Source organism: Lacerta agilis, chromosome 4 (assembly GCF_009819535.1).
Source record: "Lacerta agilis isolate rLacAgi1 chromosome 4, rLacAgi1.pri, whole genome shotgun sequence".
Lineage (NCBI taxonomy): Eukaryota > Metazoa > Chordata > Lepidosauria > Squamata > Lacertidae > Lacerta > Lacerta agilis.
In genome coordinates, this window is record NC_046315.1 from 59,858,501 (window position 1) to 59,873,436 (window position 14,936).

General features: G+C 38.7%; 1 protein-coding gene across 1 annotated transcript in view; it reads right to left on the reverse strand.

Annotated features, from left to right (window-relative positions):
- The window catches only part of IL1RAPL1 (interleukin 1 receptor accessory protein like 1), a 672,251-nt gene that overhangs the window by 430,452 nt on the left and 226,863 nt on the right, over positions 1-14,936 (reverse strand).

The following is a 14,936-nucleotide window of genomic DNA, read 5'->3' on the forward strand; positions in this document are numbered from 1 at the left end:
CCATTGGCTCGGCGATTATACCACGAATGCCCTGTTGGTAGAGCTGGTACATAATCGTTAAGCAAAACTTAACATTGATCCAGCTGTTCACCTGCTATTCAGTCAAGATTTTATAGTTTCCCAATAAAAAGAATGTTTATATTTGGTACTTGCCTTGAAGAAGAGTTCACAAAAATTACTTTCAGGTATGATGCAATCTGAATCCCAGGCAAATTCAGCTCTCCTGCTAAATTTGCTTTTGCTGAAAGATCAGGTGCATCTTGAACTAGCCTTGGCCTAACGTCAACACACCTGCAGAAAGGGAAGATCAAAATGGAGATTGGTGGCAAACACCAATGCACCTGGTGGTTTTGCAGGCAAGGGCAATGCTAGGGCCTACTGTAACACAAAAGAATGGCTCTTTGTTACTTTGAGACAGAATTAAAGCTTTGGAGTATTACTCCTTATTTTGTGTATGCTGGACTAGCCTTGCTTGCAGGGTTTATAAGACAGAGGTCAAAGAAGGAGATTTTGTCTTCGCTCCTTAATAAGGAGCCTCACACCCACTCCTCAAATTAATATGTTTGCTCACGAAAAAGACATTCCCATGATGAAAATTGTAACTTGTGGCTGCTTATGAAAAAATGGGGGAAGAAATTCAAATAAGTTTGAATCGAAAGGAGCATCTACCTAATTTGCACTTTCTGAAGCAATATGCAAATTGGATGCAAGCATGTCTATATTAGGAGAAAGATTCTATTATAAACTCATGCAGAATGTGGAGAACTGAATTTAAGACTGGAAAAATGAAAAACTGAGAGAACTAAAATTGACAAATTCACCCAAGATAAATTAGATGCTGGTATTCTGAGGCAATATTTATTTTTGCTTTTATATCCCATCCTTGAAGGAGGTCAAAGTAACATTCATTGTTTCCCTTCTCCATATTACCCTCATAAAACCCATCAAGGTAGGTTATGCCAAGAGATGGTGATTGGACCAAGGTTACCCAGTGTGCTTCATGGTCGAGTAAGTATTTGAACCCTGTTCTCTCAGGTCATAGTTCAACACCTTAACCACTAAACCACACTGACTCTCTATACTATTATTTGAAAAATCTGTATACCTTTCTTATATTAGTGCTTGCTACATTTAGAAATGTGTAGGGGGTGTTTAGGTTTGTAAACATCATCATAATAAAAAAAAAATTTATTATGATTTAAATTTTAAATCAGGGCAGCTCCCAACAGTTTTTTAAAAACACGATAAAACATCAAACATTAAAAAATTCCCTAAAAAGAGCTGCCTTCACATGTCTTCTAAAAGTCAAATACCGGTAGTTGTTTATTTGCTTCACATTTGATGGGCGGGCATTCCACAGGGTGGGCACCACTACTGAGAAGGCCCCCTGCCTGGTATATGCAGTGCATACACAGTACGCCTGACAGCTGAGACAATGAATCTCTCTGGTACCTTCCCACCAAATGTCTTTGTATATATGGGCAGATCTCCTCCTCCTCCTCCTCATGCAAATAAATAAATAAATCCAGAATGTATTAATCCTTAAAATACAGACGAAAGAAAGCACGTCCTTATCCGATGTGTGTTTGGATAATTATATAAACCTATGGTGGTTAAATTCTAGTTACTGGAGTAAATTGAGGACACGCTTGCAATTGATCAAAATTTCCTCTGTAACTATCCAGTGGGTATCCCTTGGTTTCTTGTCATTCAAAGTGTGGCCTAGAAATATTTAAATAAAATACAATATAAATAAAAAATTGTACAAACATTTGTACTGAATAGTATGTGCCTGGTAGAATGATGACTGACATCCTTCAACTCTCTACATAAAATGTAACATTAAGGAGTGTGTGCAATTTTTCAGCTTAACTGAGAAAATATATTGAAGGCTGATAATAAAAAACAAACAAAAAACTAGTCACTGCAACACAATATGCCTTTAAATTCACTAAGTGTTCTGTTATCTTTCTTCACATTCCTGCTCTCTTGTACTTGAAGTGCAGTGTAATTCTATCTCAAAAATATTTTAATGATATTCATTACTTCATGCAAATGAAGTGAGCTGTAAAATGTAACAAGCATATAAATACGAATTCATAATGCTAATTAGAAAACCGTTAGTGATCTCCTTTTCAATAAAAACACACCACATTAATGCATTATGCAAAGTAAATACATTGCTATAGGTCCCAATAACAAAATTTTAAGCAGGCCTACATAATTTGTGGCCCAACAAGATGAACATAACTTAGGAACTATATATGGTTATGGGCCAGAGCTTACCTGCTTCTGAAGTTCCAGGTCTCCTGAGTGACTCAAGTTGTGTCACAGTGGACTGGTAAATGTGATTTATGAGCTGCATTCAACTTGGTCGGTCACAAGTTATACTAGAGTAGCTGGTATATATATATGTGATGTTGAACTTAGTGCAGACACCCAATCGGCATAGCCCACAGCAGCCCCGAACTTCTGAGCTCAAGCAATCTGCCAGCCTCAGCCTCCTAGAGTGGCTGGATTACAGGCACGCACCACCGTGGCACACTGAATATAGCTACAAATTACGGTAGTGTTCTGACAACACTATTGCTACTAATCATGTTCTTCTGTCCCCTTCACCCAATGATATGTATCAAGGCTGGGAAACCTTTATAGTCCAAGGGTTGTACTCCCTCATAGGCAACCTGCCATGGGCCCGTGGTGGGTTGACCCAGAGGCACTGTGAACGTGACTCTTATTATTGTACAGTAAGCTTAATTCCAATACACACTGACCTCATACTTGATCACAGATTTATGCTAGTACTGAAAGTGTAAAGGAAAATGGGAATCTTATTCTCAGAGTACAGTAAGTCACAGTAGGGCAGGAGTTCTTAATTTGTGTTCAGGAGGAGATAGGATCTTGAAAGTGGTAGTGATTTCTATACAATGATCCAGGAGCTGGATGAGTTTAATGCACTCTGGCGGAAGGCCCTCACTGATACAAATTTGTAGGGATAACTGAAGTGATGCCAGGCCACTTCAATTTTTTCCTCATACCTCCATTTTGTCTGCTTCTAGCTGGCAAAGGCAACAGGGGCAGGCTGTCAGGACCAGCTTCCATTGAAATTAAGTGGAAAGAGCCCTAACATCTGCACGCCATCTGTGGTATAGCAGTGTTCAAGCATTTTCCTAAATGGACAAAGTGTAGAACTCAACATGGGAATGCTGGCCCAAGCATTCCAAGTCAAGATGGCTGCTTTTTAGATCTTTGTGCAATTGACATAAAGGTCTGAAGTTGTTGTTGTTTTTAAGTGTGTTCAACTGAAACACTAATAAGTCAAAGGTTCCCACTCATGTGAACAGTTAAGAACCCTTTCAGACATTTGTATGACTAAAAAAACCTAAAGAGTGGCTGGTGTACCCAGGGGTGGTTGGGAAGCAGTTGTGTGCATGCCCCTGCCCCTATTCCCCAGTTTAACCCCTCCATGCCTGAACATGGTTAAAGGGACTCCTGAATGGGCTAAGCCAATTTGCTGCATCCTCACACAGCCCCAGCTGCTTTTCTGACCTACCTGGCACACAAAGCGCACACCAAATGACTATTAACCGCTTTGCAAAATGTAGCCTTGGCATCTGCAAACCTGTTGTTTCCCCCCCCCCAAAAAAAACCCCAAAATCCATTAGTAGTTAACCTTGTTGTTTGTGGCTTATACAAAAGAGGAATATCTCATTTTCTAAAAGTGGCTTTTGGACCACTAGGCTGCATGGCTTTTGGCCTTACCAGCATCCACATTGCACACTGTCTCTTGAAGCTCCCAGCTAGATGCCCATATTTCATCACACAGTCCACATCCTGCAAAGAGCCTTTTTAAAAAATATATATATATATCTTTCCAATTTCAAAAGACTGGAAAAATTATGAATTTGAAGGTCATAAATTATGCTGAAGATATTAATAATCATAATCCAAACATATGCAAAGTTAATATTTTAATATTTTAAAAAGGTAAAACCTAAACGTGAAGATTTGTCCTGTAGTGTTGTTGTGGCAATAAATAAGATAATCTACAGATGACCACACTTTTATTTAGAAGTCCTCGTTGAATTATTCTTCTCGGGTTTATCTACTGTACACTAAAAAGTAAACTACTTCTACTCCTCTTAATAATGTGCAGCCTACACGCACTACAATCCTACAACCATTTGTGCACAAATATTTCCATTAACATCAGTATAGGCACTGACCACAATGGTCATAATAGCTGGATAGCAATCAAGTTTTCTAAATTACTCTTTGCATTGGCTTTTGAAGAAAAGGGTATTTCTGCTGCTCTGTGACACAAATGTCTCATGCACAGCAAGAACAGAAGATCATGAAAGAGAAGAGAGTTCATTATCAGCAGCTTGATTTACAAGAGACAAAAAAGTGTAAAAGGAATAAGGGCTATATTTCTACTTCTTACAGTGCAATGCAGAAGTTCAATGGGACTTACTCCCAGCTATGTGTGGACAGGAAGTCGTATTTTAAATAGAATGTTGTATTTTTAAAATGGTGAAGGGTAGATAATGAATCTAATCTAATTCATTCATTCATTAAGATAAATAAGCATACACACAGAAACAAATAGATGAGTATATCATATAAGTAATTTAACTGCATATACTAGCATAATTAGTTAAGGGTAATTTTAAATATGCAGTACCTCAAGCAATATCTGCTATAGATTCAAGTCAGTAAAATCGAACCAAATTTGAGTAGTTTTAAGTCCCACTGATTTCACTGAGAAAGTTAAGCACATACTTAATTGTTTCTTACTGAAATCTATGAATTACCATATTTTCCCGTGTATAAGAATAGGTTTCCCCCCTACAAAAGAATGTCAAAAATTAGGGGGGGCGTCTTACACACACACACACACACACACACACACACACACACATATGTGTGTGTGTGTGTGTGTGTGTGTGTATCTCCCCCCATTTTCTTAAACCTGAGTCCCCCCAAAATAGGGAGTGTCTTATACATGAGGGCGTCTTATAGACGGAAAAATACTGTATCTCTGAAATCAGTTGAAATTTGGCAGGGATGTGCCTATAATAAAGCATATTCTAATGTCAGATTCATTCTTAAAGCACCCATATGCTTCACTTGGGGATGGTCAAAGCACATAAGAAGTGGACTGAAATACACAACCTAGCGATGAAATGGAACTTGGTTCCCACATAATAACCTGCCATCACTACTTTTATTAGTTGCATGCAAGCTAATCCTATTGAATAGGTCTAAGAAATGATTTCTATAAATTGACTATTGCAGACAACCTCTAAAGATGCTGACACACATGACTAATGCTGTCTGATGACTTGGTAAACTGATGACTAAAGAAGATGCCCAGTACAACTGTATGGAAGATTTATTTCTCATTTACCCAAACTGTAGATCTAAATCTAACAGAGTGAGATTTAATGCTTCTAGCTGATAGAAGCACCTGCTTATTAATATATTTCTTAGACATCAATAAGCTTATTTATCCACCTGGTTCCCAGAGAAGTAGTGGCAATTATTTTCAATGTAAAGTGCCAGTATTGTTTTCATGCAAAGTAAATTGTTGATGCTATACTAAACACTCAATAAATTATCACTTGCTATGATACAGTATATATCCACAGATCTGTTACTCAGATTCACAAAGTCATCTAAACCAGGATTCTTGCTCTATTGGAACTGACTATTGGAGTTCTATTGCTTGATTGGTTGGGTGGAGGGGCAGAGGCAGTGATGAATAGAGTATTTTAATAGCAAGCAACAGCATAGATTCACTCATGAGGAACCAACTTACATAGCATAAAGGCTTAGCATCCCTTTATCTTTGACTTTGGCAGAGGACAAACAAAAACGTAACCCCCCCTTCACTAACATACATCATATATGATTGACAGAAGCCAGGCTTTTAGCAATAATTTTATAAATACTCCATCCTGTCCCTGCTAAAATAACATTAAACCTATTCCCACCACCCTTCTGAGTAATACCCCTCCCCACTCCCCCACTATATTTAAGGATCTGGTGACTTCTGTTTCAGTGTATCTGAAGAAGTGTGCATGCACACGAAAGCTCATACCAGGAACAAACTCAGTTGGTCTCTAAGGTGCTACTAGAAAGAATTTTCGATTTTGTTTCGACTATGGCAGACCAACACGGCTACCCACCTGTAAATTAAACCTATTGCTTTTAAACCTATTGTTTTTAAATTTCCTGTTTTCAAATTTGGTTTCTGTAGCATATAATGTGTTTTTACTCTTTGGGCATTTTAAGCCTGCTAACATTCACTCTACACAACTGCACCACCCATGCTGTTTTAAGCAGCTACCACACAGTAAATGGTTGTGCGATTCCATCTCTGTGTAGCTCCTGAAGGGTCTCAAAACAGTTACCTGATATTTTATTAAATTGTTGAAATACATTCTGGTAGTTGCCATGTTATGTATCTGAAGCTCTTCTGCATATGTTCAAGACATAGCCTACTGAAATGAGTTTGGTTCACTGAACAGGTTCAGACTATTTCATTTGCTCTTTCCCCTCCCTCCACATTCCTCCCCTGCCTGCTCAACATAATGTAATCTTAGATGGCATTCTGCTCTCTTAAATTTGGTGTTTCTTCCAACAACTACAACTTAGACATGTACCTGAGGAGAAATGAGACAATAGTGGGAAGGCCAATTGCGTTTAAAGACCTTCCTGGTGTTCTTGGAAGCATTTGGTTACCTACTGTGGGAAGCAGGATATGCATACAATTTGGTGGATATCCCCACCTCTTCTGAATCAGCAGAGCTCAGATTTTTTCCAGCTAACAAGATTTCCCCTTTTAACAGTTCTTGACAGTGTGTGATCTTTACTCTAGTGCTACAAGGATAATTAACATTAATTTTTGCCTCAGGTGCAAGTCATACAGGGGCATATCTCAAAACCTATCAATTGCATTAATTAGTGACACTGGCAGTTGTGTGAATGCTAACCGTGATGCAATAAAACACATAATTCTAACTTTAAAATGTTATAACTGAAAATGCAAGGCTCCTCAACCCCAGCAGAACTCCAGCTCAGATAAATGCCAGTTCGATCCATTGGACCAGAGGCAGGGGTGCAGGGTCATAACTGGGCCTGCATGAGGGAACCTGATGTACCAACTTCAGAATATGTACTCTTGGAACCTGCACCCTGAGGAACCAATCCCCTCCATGCTAGGGGCAACATCCCCATAGCAGTCTGACAAGATAGGCAATGAACCTTGGAGGTCTGATCCAAAGGGAGAAGGACTAAGGTTGAAGGCAGAGGCTTCTCCTTCTAAGGCCCTCCACTCTTCCAGGAAAGGATGAGCATAAGGAGGATGCTATGGCCTTGGAGGCATTAAAATGCTTCATTTTATCTCAGTATTAAAATGTGTGATTTTGTGTTCTGGGACTTAAGACTCTAGCGATGTCTTACATTCAGATTGTTTGGCAGGTTTTGCCTTTTTTGAAGTGGTATTTAGTTTGCAAGAGAAAACTATAGACTCAAAGATGTGGTTTTGTATTCAAGGCCTCAGAACCCAAACTCTGCCTTGTATTCCAGGCCCCAATGGCAGCCATTTTGTTGGGGTCCCCAAAACGGTTTTTAAGATCTCCAAATTTGCCTGTGAACTCAGAAAGGTTGGAGACCTCAATGTTTATCCCTAGCCACAGCCAATAATATGCAATTTACTCTGTGTGCCAAATAACCCAATTAGAGAGTGGCAGGCCTGACACAGTTCACAGCCAGTTACAACTGACCTGAAAATATCTGCTTCACCCAGCAACATCCTGCTATATGCCCTCAGGCCATTGAGTCATACCCTTTAGCAAGATGGATGCAGCCTAAATTTAGAATATTTATTCCATTTTTCTTTTTTCAAATGACATCTGTATAGTGTCCCACAGGCCCTCAAAATTCTAACTATAGGATTATTTTAAACTTATCTATGTTCTCACGAAAACCCTGTCACTGTCTCCTCTCCATCCCTTTTCAAAGGTGTTCTTTCCTCTCTGTTCCTATCTGCAAAAATAGGTCTATTAGCATTTCCATGGATTACTATATCCTTCTGATCCCTGCCTATTTAATGAGCTATATCGGAAGCTATCTTCCTTACCTGTGCCACTCTGATCACTCCCTGTCTTGACTCAACCCAGAAGCTTCCTGTCTAATTCCTTACAGTGTTTAAAGTCCTTTGGTCATTTCAGGGCCTTTCACAGTGTTTCCTGTACCTAAATCTCAGTTATGATTTCTTACTGTTTCATAATATGCTTTGTGAATTTTGCCTACCACTAGAGTAAACTCCCACCCCTAGGTGTATAGAACCACATACTATTCCAATAAGGCTTCATTCTCCCAGAATGCTAATGCCCCACTTCTTCAACTACTTGGTGAAAATGAAATATTAAAAAAATTACTATGTTGTCTGCCCAGCCCAGTTTCTTAGCACTACCCAACAGATTTTAGGTAAAGGTACCCCTGACTGTTAGGTCCAGTCGTGGACAACTCTGGGGTTGTGTGCTCATATCGCTTTGTAGGCCAAGGGAGCCGGCTTTTGTCCGCAGACAGCTTCCAGGTCATGTGGCCAGCATGATTAAGCCACTTCTGGCAAACCAGAGCAGCAAACGGAAACGCCATTTACCTTCCCGCCAGAGTGGTACCTATTTATCTACTTGCACTTGACATGCTTTCAAACTGCTAGGTGGGCAGGAGCTGGGACCAAACAACAAGACCTCACCCTGTCGTGGGGATTCGAACTGCCGACCTTCCAATTGGCAAGCCCTAGGCTCTGTGGTTTAGACCACAGCACCACCCACATCCCACAGCGCCATCCGCTGAATATTCATCCATATTCAGATAAATATATACCATAAAAAGGTAAGAAATTGATGTTCAAGGCGGAGCTGCTGACTTGAAAAGACTAACAGACTATTGCTTTTCAGTTCTTTCCTTCCTTCCGTTTTTAGCAATCCCTCTGTGTGTGCATAGGGCCTGAATTGCAACATGTTTACACATCTGTAAAAGTGAAGAATACTAAGGAAAAATAAGTTTCCCCCCGGCATCCCTCTCAAATACACCACAGCTTCTTTTCTCTGCTTTTCCCAGGTTTTTACTTTAATTACCACAGAAGAAGCTCAACTGATTGCTGACATACTAGCAAGGTATATCAATGCCATTGGCAGGACCAGCTCCAGACATTTTGTGAGGAAGGACCAAATGACGCCCTCCCTCCAAGGCATACACAGAAGCCAATTGGATTTGCAGTTGTATCTTACAGCAATACTAATGAAAGGAAAGTATCATCCACTGCACTTGAAAGCAGTCAACTAGCATCGGAGGTACAGGGCAGGCCACGCAGCACTCATAGCTCTGTCCTTTCCATGTCCCTCAGCACCTACCATCCTAGCCAGCTGTCTCACTCTGCCTCATGACAGGGCCAACCGTGGCTATTGGCAATCTACTTCTGGATACATACTTTAATTATGGAAAATCAACATCAGAAGGCAGACTAATCCATACTGATTTCAATAAAGACACTTATAAAGGCATATCTATGCCATACACCTAAGTTGGCTTTATACCAGTTAAAATGTCATGGGTCTACACACTATGTGAATTTGTGCACACAGTAGTATCACGGTATTCACTGCTTGTTGAGGAACCCTCTTCACAGAACAACAGTGTCATGGATTTCCTACAGAGGTAGCATCATAACTCCTAAGCAAATCTATGTCTATGGTGAATATATTCCTCGTAAATTGTCCTAAACTGTTTTTCTTGCTTCCATTATGAAAATGTATGTAGAGAAGCAGAAAGATGTGCATCCTTGTAATACGAAATGGCCCAACTAAAGTTTCAGAATCTGTGCAAAAGCTTCCTGAATCTTTGTAGTTTGACAACTCCTGCTAGTGCAACAGCACCCCCCTTCTCCTCTCCCTGCACACCTCCTGTGCCCACCAAGCCAGCTCTGGAGTGTCAGAAGGACCCCAAGAACACTGTACAGGAGAAGGAGAGGAGATGTCTTTCTGCTAGGCAAGCAGAAATGCTTGTACTGATAGAATGCTTGTTTTAGTAAAGTGTTGAATTCCTCCCATAATGATAAACATGTCAATGATTCACCTATTTCAGAGGGATTGCTTATAACCGTGAAATTTGCATATATATGACAGCTGGCTGTATCATGTCACAGTTCTGTGTAATGTAAGAATTTACTTACTGAGATCTTCTGTTACCACTGCTGCTAAATACTGTCATGGCAATTACGTAAAGTCTTCCTTTTGATTATGGCCTTTCAATGGATTTAAATAAATTAACTGGTCAACACTTACATCATCTCAGTGACTAGCTTGCAATCTTGAAATATTTTGAATAGATTTATACTTCTTTCGTGGCCCTAGATCTTGATTACTGATTGTTCATTTTCACAATAAATTCATGAGTGCTTTCTGCTTGAATCACCTTAACCTTTGAGCATCTTAACCAAGCTCCTCAAATGTTTTTGTGTATTTGGCCTCTGATCGCATGATCTAGATAAGAGAAGTGAGAGGTTCCTGAATAATATACAGGAAGAAAGCAAGTGGCTTAAAAAATAATAATTTCCAGTGGAATGATGTGGAAATTAATGAGGAATAGGGGAGAATGGAATAGAGGCTATTAAATGCATTAATGGGGGAAATGACCACAAATCAATACTGAAATAGGAGAAGAGATGGGAAATAATAAAGGGAAAGCACAATGGGGCTAAAGGATGGGAATATTTATGCAAATTTGCCTTCTTTCGTGAGTGCAGCTGAGGACCCAATCCATATACTGTGACCTGGGCCCAGAAAACATTGTTGCCACCTCTGCTCCTAATACTACTCTCTGGAAATGACCCTGCAGGTGGGGAAAGAAGCAGTAGAGTGCTTCCAACTTTCAACCCCCCCCCCCTTAGAACTGCTCCAGGAAAATACCATGGTTCACAATATTACAGCTAGCTTTTAATTAGTGACATGCTGTTTTGATGTTTTTGCTGAAATTTGAGAACTTCTACTTTCTGATGTCTTACTTGTTTATTTTATTAGAAATGTTGTTTGTTCTATTTTACTAGGTTATATTTACTTTATGTTGCTTTTGGTATTGTTTTAATAGAAAAGTAGAATATAAATAATACATTAGTTAAATAAATAAATAAAAAGCTGGACCCCAGCCAGTGCCTAACTCCACCAAGAATCAGTGATACATTAGATTTATTCATGCAAAGCACATACAGTATATAGGAATTAACTCATCTGAAGAAAGTTGAGTATGAATTAAGATCTACACAGAAAACACCTGTGATGCTGGAGGCCTGCCAGCTTACTGCCTTCACATGTCTGCTTCACAAATACATTATTATTATTATTATTATTATTATTATTATTATTATTATTATTCATTTCATTTCTATACCACTTTGTATTTTTAAGATAAAAATCTCAAAGTGGTTTACAACCTATGTTAAAACGACAGATGACACAACCCAGAGTAAAACAATACATAAAAAAGCCAAATATACATTCAAAGCAACGTAATTAACAGGAAACTAAATATTATCTTAAATATTTCAAAATAAAATGTTACTAAGGTGATCAAGTACAGAATGCACATTTAACACAGCAAAGTTAATAAAAAAATTACCTTAACATTTCAAAAGAAAACATTTCTAAAGGAAGTCAAATATAAAATGCACATTTAAAACAGCACAATTAGCAAGAAAATAAAATATCCCCAGTAATGGACACTGGAGAAAAACTGAATGTTGCTTAAGAAATAATAATTTAAGGTTAATAGAAATGCATGGTTATTATGGTACACAAATATACTAGGGAAGGAGAATAAAGATGTTTTTTAGAATATTTTTGCTCCAAATTCAGTATAAATTGCATGACCTGGAAACAACTCGTGGTCACAATTAAAGTGTTAAAACAAACAAAATCTCCTGCAGTGCAAAAATTTTATGTTATTTTGAGCACCCTTAAATCATTAGTGTGGAAATACATGATAGGGCAATAAAACCACTTTCAAATTTGGGTGTTTAAAAAATTAACAGGTATTTGTACTTAAAGTGCTATATTCCTAAATAAACCTCTACCCATTTTTGCATAATGTATTTGGGCTAAGAGCTCCTATTAGACTAAGAGCTCAAAGGCACTAAATGAAGCCTTTCACCACTAAAGTTTTTATTTCTGTAGGTTGGGGGTGGGTGGGGAGTTAGATGCTGTTTCCTTCTATTTGCAGCTGCATAAAGCAGTCACTTTAGAAAATGAACACTGTTAAATTTATAGCTCTTGTGTTCTCATTTAGTCTAATCTGTGCTGGCTCAGCAGAACTATACTGTGAATGCTGCACCTACTTCTCAGCAATTGGCTGACAAAAGGGAAAGAACACAAAGCCCCCCTTGGAACATATTTCATTCTTGGGACCATTATGTTATTATAATTGCACATTTCACAAACAACCATAAAAAAACATAAAGGAAGGAAGGAAATATCATTTCAATTAAGCACAGGGTACTTGAATGCATCCTTCTTTGATCAGTCACAACTTTGAGATAATGTTTACCTCGTAATATTGGCAGGGTCGTAATGTATGTTGACAAAATGATTAAGGAGTCAGACAGTGCTGTCAATTCTTTCCTAGCATAAGACATGCTTTTAAAAAGCTTACATAAGCCTTCTTCTCTGACTCTGAAAGTTCCTTTTCATAGAATTGTTGCTATAACATTTATGAAATTATCTTGATAAATTCATGAGACTAATTAAACACCTCACGTTGTTTGTTATTTATTAAAAATAAACCTAATTCAGACTCCCAGTATTTATTGCTCCAATATTTAGGTTATGCTCTATTCCAGTGTACTAACATGGTTTATAAATCACATGTATCGTTCAGTTATGCTATCAGCTATATTATGTCAAGACCCCAGGGTCCATCATTGACCAAGGCACCAATTTGCAAGCTGATGAGCTTGACTGGGCTCTTAACCCTGAGACTTACACTGAGACTTACACTGGTGATCAGTGGACTACTGAAGATATAGCTGGCAGACAGGAGCCTGATAAACCAGCTCCCAAGCCCAAAGACCTGCAGAACCAGAGCCAGGACTTTTATTACTTCCATTCCCTGGGCCCAAGGAACCAAGTGCCTCCCAGACTGCCTTGGCAGTCAAACAGCACAGGGAGCACAGCAGGTGAGAGGCTGTGCTTCTCCAGCCTTCTAGTTCTCCAAAAGGGGACAAAGCATAGAAATAGGCTAGAACAGGCATAGGCAAACTAGGCCCTCCAGATGTTTTGGGACTACAACTCCCACCATCCCTGACCACTGGTCCTGTTAGCTAGGGATGATGGGAGTTGTAGTCCCAAAACATCTGGGGGGCCAAGTTTGCCTATGCCTGGGCTAGAACCTAAGGCTCAAAGTCCTCTTGTCAGAGCAAGGTGCTCACTAGGACCTCTTTTTGATGCTGCAAGAACCAATCTGCCTTACCCCATGGACTACTATGCTGGATCAAAGCAAGATATGATATACCCTGCAAATCTTTCAGATGGTATCACATTATAATGTTTTTTCTTATGAAAACTCATGCGGGGGGGGGGGGATTTTTAGTTTAAGATGTCTTGTTGGATGCTAGATATCACAAATAGGCCAGAATTACAAAACTGAGACATTAGCTGAGTTCAGTTTAGCATTATGTAGTTTAGTGTTACCCAAATGAAACTCAGTTATAATAAAGCTTTCCCCACTTTATTCTCCTCCTCTAGCAGAACAACAAGGATGAGACCAGCAGCTTTTGCTTCCATTTTGAACTAAATGCGGTTTTGTGTTATGGTTGAAACCAGATAAACTGTGGCTAATATTAATTATCATTTATTGAACAAGCTAACAAAATCCATGGTTTATGGTCCAATAAATATTAGTTAGGATTCACCACAGTTTAGTGTTCAGATGCAACTTTAATCTGTGATTAACTGAAAACAAAAGCTTCTGATTTCTTATTTATGGCCATACCCGAGAAAAAGGGAGGAGAAATGCATAAACCTGGTTATCATTTAATGCTAAACCATACTTTAGAATTACCTCCAAACCAGGCCATTATTTCAACACAAAAGTTGTAGAAGTGGAAAAAAGGAGAGAGATCCTGAACTCAAAGGTCAATCAACTGAATACAGAGCCCCATTTACAGAAAGCCTTCAGAAATTGAATCTGTTCCAACAAGTGTTGTATTACACTTGGGAAACTGTGCAAGGTGTATCAGCTCTTTATACAAATTGTATCCTTGCCAACATCATTAACCCAATAAATTTGCTGTGCTTTACCAGTGCCACTGTTATTTCTTCTTCTTTCTGCAATAACAATTAAAGCTTCTTTTCAGTGTCAAGGCCATGTGAATTTGCAATGCAGTGACTGGGGAAGCTATTGGAAACGAGGGTGGGAGAAGAGAGAAGTACAGCAGGGGACACAGAAGCCCTTCAGTGTGTCTAAAAGGGTTGGATGAAATGTGTCCATTATATATTCAAATTGTCTATGCTATAAATATTACCATGAGCACTATTTCTGTTCATATTTAATAAACATTAAAAGATGGGATGGTTTTTAAAAAAGCTATGTGATTCTTTATTAAAAAGAAGAAATAACCATTATATTCTTTCCTATTATCTGGCAGACTTTGAAAGGTAAGAATAATACATTTGTATTTCAAGTTATTTTTTCCCCCTTATAAGAAAGCAGCTTTTATTTCTTTTCCCAACAATGAAAGACTAAAATGAGTACTGTGACTTTCTAAACACGAAAGAAATTCTCTCAGAGGTAACAGTAGCCATCGAATAATGTTGGCTGTACTTTCGAAGGGTGAATTAATATCTATTTGAAGATAAAGTTTCTTTTCTTTT